We start from the raw sequence: 13062 nt of genomic DNA on the forward strand, positions 1-13062 counted from the left end.
CTACTCTCATTTGTATTATATAGGACAAGCCTATTTTTAGTGTTCTATTATAGACCTTAAAATAGCTAGGTCTATTTTTATGATAAACATCTTTGGTTAATTTTTTGTTTTCTCATATTAAATAGTTTTCAGGTTACTCCTCATTCACCATCCTGGACACTATAATGTAGCACAATCCAGTTTACCTATATCAGTTATAAAGTATTATTTCCACCAGTACAAGTATATTAAGTGGTCTTATAATTTCAGAATAGAGTGGAATGATCACCTCCCTAATTCTGAGCATTGTGTTCTTATTGCTACAACTTAACACATGACCTCATTTATATGTGAAATCTAATGAACAAAGTAAATGAATGAACAAAATATATCCAGAGACGTGGAAGCATGGAACAGACTGAAGAGTCTCAGAGGAAAGGCTGGTGTGGGGAGATTAACCAAATAACTTATATGCATATACACACGATCCATGGACACAGACAATAGTGTGGTAGACCCGGGGGGCGGGCAGGTGAAGGGTGGAAGGGTCAGTGGGGGAAAATTGGACATATGTAATACATTTGCCTTTTTGACAGCTTGCTAACTCATTCAGAACTCAGAATCAACCAACTGTGCCTGTTGCAAAGTCATATCTTCCCAATCCTATCTTCTTCTTATTATTATTTTAATTTTATTGTTTTTTAGAGAGGAGAAATATATATATATATATATATATATATATATATATATATAGAGAGAGAGAGAGAGAGAGAGAGAGAGAGAAAGACATCAATGTGAGAGAGAAACATCCATCGTTTGCCTCTCCCTCATGCCCCTACTGGGAATAAAGCCTGCAACCCAGGCGCATGTCCTGACCAGAAATTGAACTGTCAACCTTTTAGTGCATGGGACAAAGCTCAACCAACTCAGCCATAATGGCCAGGATCCAATCCTATCTTTGTATTACCTTTCTGTGGAACCATATATAGGGTCTGGTATATACTGGTATATGGGATTTATTTTCAATATATAAAGCAGTTTCTTAAACTATCTCTCTATCATGCAAGAAATTAGCAAAAAAGGTTTTTAAAAGTTAGTTTTGATCTTAGTTGCCACTCTTCACTTATAACACCCAAATGACTGTTTGTGCTATGAAGGTAGTGGCTATAATCCTCTACCTTCAGTCTTTCTGCACCTGTGATATAAGCCTACATTTTTCCTTAATGCCAAAGCTGCTCAAAATTGAAACATTTTGTTGTAATTTTCCTCTTGGCTAAGAATAATAGAGGAAATTATTCCAGATAAGGCAAGACCAATGGGGGTGGGGGTTGGCTCCAGGGTACAGGTGGATTATCTAAGGAGTCAGTAGGAATACGCATCTTGGAGTCACCCCCTTCCAGGCTCTTACTTGAGGCCCACTCTTCTCAGGGATCATCAGAAGAATGGGTCAAGGGGATCTACTGTGGCATGATAGATGTTCCTGAACTTCAAACCAAAGCCCAGGCAGACACACCATCTGAAGGGAATTGGGATTTTTTTGGCATCTAAAAAAAATGTGCGTTTGACTAGAGGAAGAACTTGGATAGGAAATGAGCAAGGGAGGACAAAACTGTTTTGATAAGTCTTGAGAAATGGCTAGCATTTTTACATAGCATGACAGGTATACTATTTTTTAATTTTCTCTGGCTGGAATCCAGGGGAAGAAAAGATATATGCCCTAGTCTGAAGATTTTGTAATAGATGGATCAGTTCTATTGTGTCTCCTCTCTTGGAATATACTCAATAAATCAAATTATTCTCTGAAAAACTTTCATCACATTATTTGGGGCAGGACAGAAGTGTTACAGAGTCTCCATTTGTCCTCCATTTTTCTCTCCATTCATGAAACACCCCTCTGTTCACGTGCTGTTTATCCTCTTCCACCTCCTCCCTAATACATTTTTCCCTTCATTTATCTCCTATGATCTTAGCCTCTATTATTCTTAGCCAAGAGGAAAATTACAACAAAATGTTTCAATTTTGAGTAGCCTTGGCATTAAGGAAAAATGTAGGCTTATGTCACAGGTGCAGAAAGACTTGAAGGTAAAGGATTACAGCCACTGCCTTCATAGCACAAACACAGTCAATTTGAGTGTTAGAAGTGAGGAGTGGCAACTAAGATCAAAACTAACTTAAATCTAGTGGATATGTTCTTTCAGAATAACATCTCTCACAGGAACCTTATTGCTGCAGAAATCCTTAGACAGGTAGCCCAGTTCTCTGTCCCCCTTGCTGGCAAAGTTGTTTGGATTTACATTACTTCCCACTTGAGACTGTAGCCTTAAGGGCAGAACTAAAGCAACTTTTATTGGTGGAAATACTGCCAACAATCTAAGCATTAGGAAATACTCTTTGCTGGGAAATTGAGGTGGGAAATCATCAGGGGATAAAAGAATACATTCTTATGATCCAAAACTATTGCAAAGAGTCACTTTTCCCAAAAAGTACATTGTACTACTTCTTGTATTGTTACATTAGTGGGAGGGGGGCATGGAGGAAGGATGAGTAACACTTTTGGAGCATATATGAAAGAACTCAAAAGCTCAGTGGAAATGCTACATTTCTTTTCCATTTTATGTCTAGTTGAGACTATATTAAAGAGACAAAACAAAAAATAAAAACCACCCCAAGAAACTCCCCTGAAACATTTTCAATTGTACTACCTTGTAAGGGAATGTAATAAAAATCTGAGTTTAAAGGTACTCAAGTAGACTTCTGTTTTGTTTCCTCATTTTTGATTTCTGTCTTTCAACTTAGGTTAGTAGAGATTCCCACAAAGTAATATAGGACTGTAGAGTGAAGTACTTAAGAGTGTAAACTCTCAAAACAGACTGAGTTCAAATCTTGGCTTGACTATTTACCAGCTTTATGGGTATGTACAAGTCACTTAATCTTCCTATACCTTAATCTACTCATCTCTAAAGTGGATATAATAATAGCTATATCTTAGAATTATTGTACAGATTGAATGATTACGTGTGTGTGTGTGTGTGTGTGTGTGTGTGTGTATGTACAGTGCTTAGATCAGTGCTTGATACCATATTAGCATTAACCAGGATTATAATTGTCTTATGTTGAGTGCACCTCTAATTGGAGGTAGGAAATAGTGTGATCTCTGGCAATCCCTTTTTAATGTAGAATCATAAACAGGTATTTCATAAAGCTTCAGACTATTATATCTAGTAGTGCTACTAGAGATTTATTTGATGAGAACTATTCAGTAGTGATTCCTCTTTGAATACCTCAAATATTTCTACATTACTTATGTCAGGGCCTGCAACATAGTAAGATCTCAATATATGTTAGTTGAAATTATGAATGAGTATATTACTGATTTTTAAATCATACAAATTCCATCAACTGGAAGAGTTAAAAAATCTCTTATAAGTATCATTACATTTTGCTGTTAGTGAGGGAGCATTGTATGAGAAATAGTATGAGGTGAAGAGAATGAGCATCCTACCAGGAAGCAAAAACTCTGGGTTCTAGTCTCAGCTATGCTATCTACTAGATAGGTATATAATCTTGGGCAATTCACTGCATCTGTTAGTTCCTCATTAGTCCAGTCCAAAAGATGAGGATAATAATATTTTAATAAAACTTCTTGAGACCTGGCCTGATAGCTTAGTTGGTTAGTGTCATCCTGCTATACCAAGGTTGCTGGTTCAATCCCTGGTAAGGGCACATACAAGAATCAACCAATGAATGCATACATAAGTGGTACAACAAATCTCTCTCTCTCTCTCTCTCTCTCTCTCTCTCTCTCTCTCTCTCTCCCTCTCGTCAATTAATAAAGTAATAAAAATCCTTCTTGCAACAATAATGCCACCTTATTCTTGTTGGTAGGCCAGGTACTTTCAATCTTTTTTAACATGTAGAGGAATTCTCAGGACAGTTTGTGAGCTGCCAAGTGTCTGTAAATTCATGGATAATAGCTTAGATTTTATGTACCATAATCAGACTAAGGGTCTGAAATATAAAGGTCAGATTCAGGTTATAGAAATGTCAGACCAGGTGATAGAAAATTTAAGAATCTTTGCAGATGCAGAAACAAATGCTAGACAGTGTTCAAATTGACAAATTCTGGGAATCAGGTGAGTTCTTTATATGTTCTAGATACAAGTTCTTGGACAGATATGTGGTTTGCAAACATTTCATTTAAGTCTGTGGCTTGTGTTTTTGTTATTTTAACAGCCTCCTTTGCAGAGAAAATGTGGATAAAATCAGGTTCAATTTATCAATTTTCTCTTTAATGGATTATGCTTTCAGTGTCAGATATAAGAACTCTTCACCAAGCTCTAGGCCCCCAAAATTTTCTCTTATGTTTTCTTCTAAAATTTTTATAGTTTTCACTTAGAGCTATGATACATTTTGAGTTAATTTTTAAATAAAAAGTGAGGATAGAGAGGATTTCAAAATGGTGACCAAATAGGCAGAAGTGGCACACACCTTATCCTGGGCCAGGCCAGAAAAGCAACTAAATCAGAGAACATTAACCAAGAATTAACAAATTAGACATAGCTGAGGAGACAGTTTTCAATAAGTAAGGGCAGAGAACACCTAGAGACTGCTACTTGCCAGCCATAACCCATGTAGAACCACCACGTTGCCCAAGCAGTGAGTGGTGCAGTACCTCCCAGCAGGATACCAGACATCTGCAGTGAGCACTTGCTAGAGTGAGCTCCCACACCAGGCCTCCTCACCAGACCGCTTGGACCCAGCATCCAGGATCCAGTTTCAAGACCCTGCAGTGAGTGCAAGCCACGGGGACCCCTGTACCTCAGTCCCATCCTGGGCCCCAGAATCATAGTGCCAGTCTAAACCAGAGCCACCTGGCACCCGTTCAACCCTGAGTCCTGGGATCTGCTGCTGGGGCAACCCAGAGAAACCCAGTGTCCACCCCAATCTTGGCCACAGGAGAGTGTGGACTGTGTGAACCAGAGTTACCCACACCTGCTCCACATGGGGGGGGGTGAACTGGGGCAACCCACCACTTGCCTCACTTCAGGCCACAGGAAAGCAAGGACTGTGCAACCCAGAACAACCAGTGCTTGCTCCAATCTAAGCCCAGGGACTTGCTGCCAGGACAATCTGGAGTAACCCAGAATGCACTCCACACTGGGCCACAGAAGAGCTCTGACTGTGCAATCCAAAACAACCCATACCCACTCCACAATGGCCCCTGAGACACTCCTGCTGGGATACCCAGAGAAATACAGCATGAGCCCCATTTGGGCCAAAGGAGAGCACTGCCAGGGTGACCAGAAGCTATCAAGTGTGCCTAGCCAGGGGTCACAGGACTGTACTGCAAGTGCTCTTCCAGAGGGACCTAGGGCGCCACCATGCCATGGGTTCCAGGGCTGCACAATGAATTGCATGCCAGAGGGCTCTGGGTCCTCACAGGGAGTTGCACACCAGAGGAACTGTGCACACACAGCTACCACAAAGACCATCTGAAGCGGACAACTGAAGGACAAGAACCATAGGAGAAGGGAATACAACTCAGAGCAGAGACAATAATGGCATGAGATTCAAGGCATATCCAGCCTCTGAGATAATGATTTCTGGACAATTTTCCCAATAAGGTCTTCAACCTATCACACCCCAAGCGGGGTGCCCAGTGCCAGAAAGAGACAGCAAAAATGGGGAGACAAAGAAACAACACCACAAGGAAAGAAAAGGAGGACTCACCAGAAAAGGAACTAAATGAAATGGAGCCAAGCAATATGTCAGAGAAAAAATTCAGAGTAAGGGTCATTAAGTTCCTAAACAGGCTGGATGAGAAAATCAACATATGTACAAACCAAGAGGAAATGAAGAATGATATAGCTATAATTTAAAAACAGAATGGAAGGTTTCAGCAGTAGACTATCAGTCACTGACAACCAAATCAGCAAGTTAGAAGACAGGATTGAAAAACACACCTAATCTGAACATCAGTTGAAGAAAAAACAATAGAAAGCAGGAGTAGAGCTTAAGGGACCTTTGGGACAACATGAAACAAAGCAACATTCATATAATAGGAATGTCAGAAGGACAAGAAAAGAAGCAGGATTAGAAAACCTATTTGAAGAAATAATAACAGAAAACTTCCCTGACTTGGGGAAGAAAAAGTCACACAAGCACAGAAAGTCCCAAACAAGATGAACAAAAAAGACCCACACCAAGACACATCATATTACAATAGCAAACATTAATGCCAAAGAGAGAATCTTAAGGGATGCAAAAAAGAGACATAGAGTCACCTACAAGGGATCTCCCATTAAATTATCAAATCATTTCTCAACAGAAACACGTCAAGCTAGAAGGGAATGGAATGATGTATACAAAGTGATTGATGCAAAGCAAGGGATTCAATCCAAGAATACTCTGTCCAGCAAAGCTATCATTCAAAATTAAAGGGGAAGTCAGAAGCTTCACAGACAAAAAAAGACTAAGAGAATTCAATACTACCAAGCCAGTAATGCAAGAAATGCTAAAGGGACTGTTGTAAAAATAAGAAAAAGAAAGGGAAGAAGATACATAGGCATAAAGAATAAAAATGACTACAAACAAGTACTTATCAATAATAACGTTAAACGTAAATGGATTAAATGCTCCAATCAAAAGATGTTGGGTGGCTGAATAGGTAAGTAAAATAAGACCCATACATATGCTGTCTACAGGAGATCCACCTCAGAACAAGGGATTCACACAGACTGAAAGTGAAGGGATGGAAAAAGTTTTTCATGGAAACGGAAATGAAAAAGAAAAAAATCTGTGGTAGCAATACTTGTATCTGACAAAATAGACTTCAAAGTTAACACCATAACAATAGATAAGTAAGGCCACATCATAATACTAAAGGGATTGAAACAAGAGGACACAACTCTGATAAACATATGTGCACCCAATACAGGAGCACCCAAATACATTAAAAAAAAAAACTTCTGGAAGATATCAAGAAAGAGATCAACAGCAATGCAATTATAGTAGAGGACTTTAATACCTTGTTGGCATAAATGAATAAATCTTCTAGACAAAAAATCAACAAAGAAACAGCAATCCTAAACGACTCATTAGATCAGATGGAATTAATTGACATATTCAAAATATTTCACCCCAAAGCTACGAATACACCTTCTTCTCAAGTGCACATAGGACATTTTCAAAGATAGACCACATATTAGGACACAGGGTAAGTCTCTACAATTTCAAGAAGATTGAAATCATATCAAGCATCTTCTTGGATCACAATGCCATAAAATTAGAAATCATCTAAAATAAAAAAAAATAAAAAATTGGAAGCTAAATAACATGTTATTAAACAATGATTATGTTACCAAAGAGATCAAAGAAGAAATAAGAAACATCCTGGGAACAAATGACAATGAAAACATAACAATGCAAAATCAATGAGACATAGTGAAAGCAATCCTGGGGGGAAGTTCATAGGCCTACCTCAAAAAAGAAAAAAGAAAAAATAGTAATAAATTATCTAACCTGCTCGCACCTATCTTCTGCACAGCCTGGCAATTTGCCTTTTTCCCATCCTCCAGCCTGCGTCCATGGCTGCCACTGCCACCAAGGAGCCCTTCCCCTTCCACTGCCTGCTTCCCAAGAAAGAGACCAGGGCAGCCTTTTTTCTCTGTTGCTACCAGAAGTATGAGGGGTAGGGGGTGCTCATCGCCGTCCTGGACACGGGGGTTGACCCCGGGCCCCCGGGCATGCAGGTTACATCTGATGGAAAACCAAAACTTGTTGATATCATTGACACAACAGGAAGTGATGATATGAATACTGCTATAGTAGTAGAGCCAAAAAATGGTGAAATTATTGGCCTTTCAGGAAGAGTGCATCAGATTCCTGCAAGCTGGACAAATCCTTCAGGCAGATATCATATTAGCATAAAAAATGGCTATGACTTCTATCCAAAGGCTCTCAAGGAAAGGATACAGAAGGAACTGAAGGAAAAAACCTGGGACCCTGTTCACAGAATGGCCCTGGCAGAAGCTTGTAGAAAACAAGAAGAATTTGGTGTTGCAAACAATTGTCGTTCTCAAGTAAATAAACTGATCAAAGAGGAGCTTCAAAGTCAAGTGGAATGGCTAAATTCTTTTGAGAAAAAATATAGTGATCCTAGCCCTGTATATGACTGCTTGGTATGGCACGATGGTGAAGTCTGGAGAGCCTGAATTGATTCGAATGAAGATGGGGACTTGAGTAAATCTACTGTATTGAGAAACTACAAAGAAGCCCAAGAATATAGCTCTTTTGGCACAACTGAGATGGTGCATTTTGTTGAGGTTCCTGAGGGAGCAACATGGGCTGAAGTTACAGTGTGTTCTTGTTCTTTTGAGGTTTTGGCCAAGTTTATTCTTTATGCAGTACAATTTGTGAAGCAAAGAGCATATCGAAGCCATAAATTCTATAAGTTTGACTGAAGCTTTTCGTGTCTTAAGTGGGAAAGCAATTGAATTTTCATTGTCCGTTGGTGGGCTAGTTTTACTGATGTCAATATTGATTACACCATTTCTTTCCATATGATAGTGTGTACCGCTCCTCAGTTAAACATTCATGCATCAGAAGGAATCAACCGTTTTGATATTCAGTCCTCCTTGAAATATGAAGCTCTGGCTCCCTGCATAACTTTGAAGAGCTGGGTCCAAACACTATACCCACTGAGTGCAAAAACAAAACCTTTAGGACCAAGAGATGTTTTGCCAAATAATTGTCAACTTTATGAAATAATCCTTACCTATAACTTTCATCAATCCAAAAGTGGGGAAGTAACTCCAAGCTGCCCACTACTTTGTGAATTATTATATGAATCAGAATTTGACAGCCAACTGTGGATCATCTTTGACCAGCATAAAAGACAAATGTGGCCAGAACCGGTTTGGCTCAGTGGATAGAGCGTCGGCCTGCGGACTGAAGGGTCCCAGGTTCGATTCCGGTCAAGGGCATGTACCTGGGTTGCAGGCACATCCCCAGTGGGAGGTGTGCAGGAGGCAGCTGATCGATGTTTCTCTCTCATCGATGTTTCTAACTCTCTATCTCTCTCTCTTCCTCTCTGTAAAAAATCAACAAAAAATATTAAAAAAAAGACAAATGCGTTCAGGCGATGCCTATCCACATAAGTATTCGATGAACCTGGAGAAAGGAGATTATACAATTCGTCTACAGATTTGTCATGAGCAATTCAGTGATTTGGAACATCTTAAAGATCTTCCATTTATTGTTTTTTATAGGTTGTCTAATACCTTGAGCTTAGATATTCATGAAAATCATAATCTTGCACTTCTAGGAAAGAAGAAATCGAGTAATTTGACATTACCACCCAAATATAACCAGCCATTCTTTGTTACTTCCTTACCTGATGACAAAATACCTACAGGGGCAGGACCTGGATGCTACTTTGCAGGATCCTTAAAAAAAAGCATTTGGGCCACTTAATGGAGAATGCACTTTCTGGCCAGAGCATACAGGATTCTTTTGTCCAACAGGTTAAAGGAAGCAGAGAGCTGGCACAGTGGAAATGGCCCTGGTGCCCTATGAGGAGACCGTGGGAATGGGGCTGCAGAAATTCCACAAGCCTCTTGCCACCTTCTCCTTTGCAAACCACACCATCCAGATCCACCAGGACTGGAGGCAACTGGGAGTCACAGCCGTGATTTGGGATGCAGTAAGCAAATCCTGGGGAGCCTCTGAAAACATCTGCAATTGATTATAAGACTGGTTTTTATTTTAAAAGAAATAAAAGAACAGCTTTGTTGAGATATAATTCATATACTGTACATGTCACCTAAGGTGTACAATGAACTGGTTTTTTAAAGTAAATTCAGAGTGGTACAACCATCACCATGCTCAATTTTTAAATATTTTCACGACCCCATCCCCTCCAGAAAAAAAACTTCTACCCACTAGAATGCTGGCAATCCTGATCATCTTCCCCAAAATAAATTGGATTTTAAGGGTGGGTAAAGGAAAGTTGAGGGTAGTTAAAATACTGCACAAAGAATATTGTAAAATGACAAATCCCAATGTGAAGATCATGTGTTTTCTCTTTTTAAAAATATTTTTTATTGATTTAAGAGAGAAAGGGAGAGGGAGAGAGAGATAGAAACATCAATGATAAGAATCAGTTATCAGCTGCCTCCCACAGGCCCCCTACTGGGGATCGAGCCCGCAACCCAGGCATGTGCCCCTGACCAGAATCAAACCTGGGGCCCTTCAGTCCACAGGCTAATGCTCTCTCCATTAAGCCAAATTGGCCAGGGCCATATGTATTCTTTAAGTTCTGCATGGTTGTAATGATCCCCAAATCTACGCTAATTAGAGTGACATCTCCCGGATGTCCTTCCAAACAAAGCCTTAGTGGCTGTGAAGGGCTGAGGCTCAGGCCGGCAGTGGCAGCAGAAGCAGGGTAATGGGGGCGGTGCCTTCCCCTGATCCACCAGGTCGCCTCCTGCAGAGGGAGACCAGACTGGTGATCAGGCTGGCAGGGGGCAAGTTAGGGGTGATCAGGCCAGCAGGGGTGCAAGTTAGGGTTGATCAGGCTGGCAGGGGGGCAAGGTAGGGGTGATCAGGTTGGCAAGCAGAGGGGTTAGGGGCAATCAGGCAGGCAGGCAGGCGAGCGTTTAGGAGCCAGCAGTCCTAGATTGCAAGAGGGATGTCCGACTGCTAGTTGTCCATAGGGATAGGGCCTAAACCAGCAGTCAGACATCCCCCAAGGGGTCCCAGATTGGAGATGGTGCAGGCTGAACTGAGGAACCCACCCTCCATGCACAAATTTTGTGCACCGGGCCTTCTAGTTATTTTTGTATAAAAATGCAACCAACTTCTGAATATTTATTTTGTATCCTGCTATTTTACTGAATTCATTGATCAGTTCTAGTAGTTTTTTGGAGGAGTCTTTAAGTTGCCTCAAATATTTAAGAATGGAACTGCCATTTGACCCAGTGATTCTACTTGTAGGTATATATTCTAAGAATCCCAAAACACCAATCAGAAAGAATATATGCACCCCTATGTTCATAGCAGCACTATTTACAATAGCTAAGATCTGGAAACAACCCAAATGCCCATCAGTAGATGAGTGGATAAAATGGAATACTATGCAGCTTTAAACAAGGATTCCTTATCCTTTGAGATAGCATAAAGGGGCCTGGAGAGTATTAGAAGCAAAATAAGCCAGTAAGAGAAAGACAAATATCACATGATCTCTCTTATATGTAGAATCTAAAGAAAAAATAAACTGATAAACAAAATAGATCCAGTGACTTTGAAGCATGCAGTGGTCTGATGAATTTCAGAAAGAAGATGGGAGGACGAGTTTCCCAGTGAACTTATATGCATAACCCATGGTCAGACAAGAGTGTGGTGAAACACTGGGGAGAAGGCAGGAGCAGGGTGAAGAGTGTCATTGGTGCAAAAAAGGGACATCTTCAGCACTGATATATATGATATGGAGTTCATATCCAAAATTCATAAAAACCCTATAGTATTCAGTACCAAAATAAACAGCATGGGTGGACCTAAATGGTATTATGGTAAATGAAATAAGCCAGACAAAGAAAGACATCTGTAATACTTTCAACAATAAAGAATTTTAAAAAATATTCTAATATGGTGATGTCAGCATTATGGTGGTATGAGTTGTTTCCTTTGTCTCTACTTTTAAATTTATATATAACTAGTTGGACTCTCATAGTCCAACTCAGTATTTTCTATACAGCACACCAGACTGCCTGAGAGAGACCCATACATCTTTATATCTGTAGGTGGATGGGTTTGAACTCATGGAGGTGAAAGGACCAGAGAAACAGGGGCAATGGGGCCTGTTACTGGAGGATCTAGGAACTGAAGTACCAGCTACACAACCTAAGGCTCTAGGAACTATGGCAACCCAAGGCTGGAGGCTCCAGAAACCATGGTAGTGTCTGCGGCCAGAGGTTTTGGGAACCATGGTGGTACCTGAGGTTCAGCAACAGCAGTGCCTGTTTCCAGAAGCTTTAGCAACCATAGAAGCACCCAGACCAGAGCCTCCAGGAACAGTGACAGGACCTACAACCCAGGTATCCTACTGAGTGACCACAACCTTGACTCTCCCAGCTGTGGAGGCTATATTCAAGACACTGGTACCCATGGCCACTGGCAGTAGCACCCATAACTTGAGGTTCCAGACATAACAATGGTTCTTGAGACCAGAGGCTTTAGAAACTGCATCAGTGAATGAGACCAGAAACTCCAAAAACTGTGGCAGAGCCCAATACCCAATTGCAGCAATACTTGTAACCTGGGGCTCCAGTAACCTAGTGGACACTCAGAGTGAAGGCTGTACGACCCTAGGAAGCACCTGTGACCCAAGCACCCCTTCCCCTCCTTATCAATGATGACTGTAATCTTGGTCCTCCAAGAAGTGGAAGCTTCATCTAAGACCCAAGTACCCAAAGCAGTAATGGTATTGCCCATGACCTGAGATTCCAGGTTCTATAGTGATTCCCATAATCATAGGCTCCAGAAACCATGGTGGCACCCATGACTCAGCACCCCCCCCCCACTCTCCATATTGGTGGTGCCTGCAACTTCAGCCCACCCAGAAGTTGGAGATGGCTGAACATAAAACCCTGGTGTCCACCCAAGACAGTGGTGACAGCACACATGACTTGAGGTTCTAGGAACTATGGTTGTGCCTGACAAAAAAGCCTCCAAGAACCTGGGTAATACCCAAGACTGAATGCTCCAGGAAGAGTGGCAGTGCCCACCACCCAGCAACATTGGCAGCAGCAAGTCACCAGTGACTTTGGAGGCACAAACAGAGACAAAAAGGACACCCATGATACCATTGGCAAAGGCAATGGAGGGTGGAAAACACTATCTCTCAAACATAAATAGAGCCAATTCAGAAATGTGTTTATTACTTCAAATGTGCCAGTAGAGGAACAATTCATCAGTACCATGAAAAACTATGGTAATTTGACATCACAAAAATAAAATTATAATTCTTCAAAAACTAAAATTAACATCAAAGAAGATTGCTATCTAACTGACAGAAAAAAATAG

At 40.7% G+C, this 13062-nt stretch overlaps 1 pseudogene; it reads left to right on the forward strand.

Annotated features, from left to right (window-relative positions):
- The first annotated feature begins 7565 nt into the window (after positions 1 to 7565).
- LOC102425079 lies at positions 7566 to 9453 on the forward strand (annotated as a pseudogene).
- Positions 9454 to 13062: the final 3609 nt, after the last annotated feature.

The sequence above is a fragment of the Myotis lucifugus genome, unplaced genomic scaffold (assembly GCF_000147115.1).
Source record: "Myotis lucifugus unplaced genomic scaffold, Myoluc2.0 scaffold_4, whole genome shotgun sequence".
Lineage (NCBI taxonomy): Eukaryota > Metazoa > Chordata > Mammalia > Chiroptera > Vespertilionidae > Myotis > Myotis lucifugus.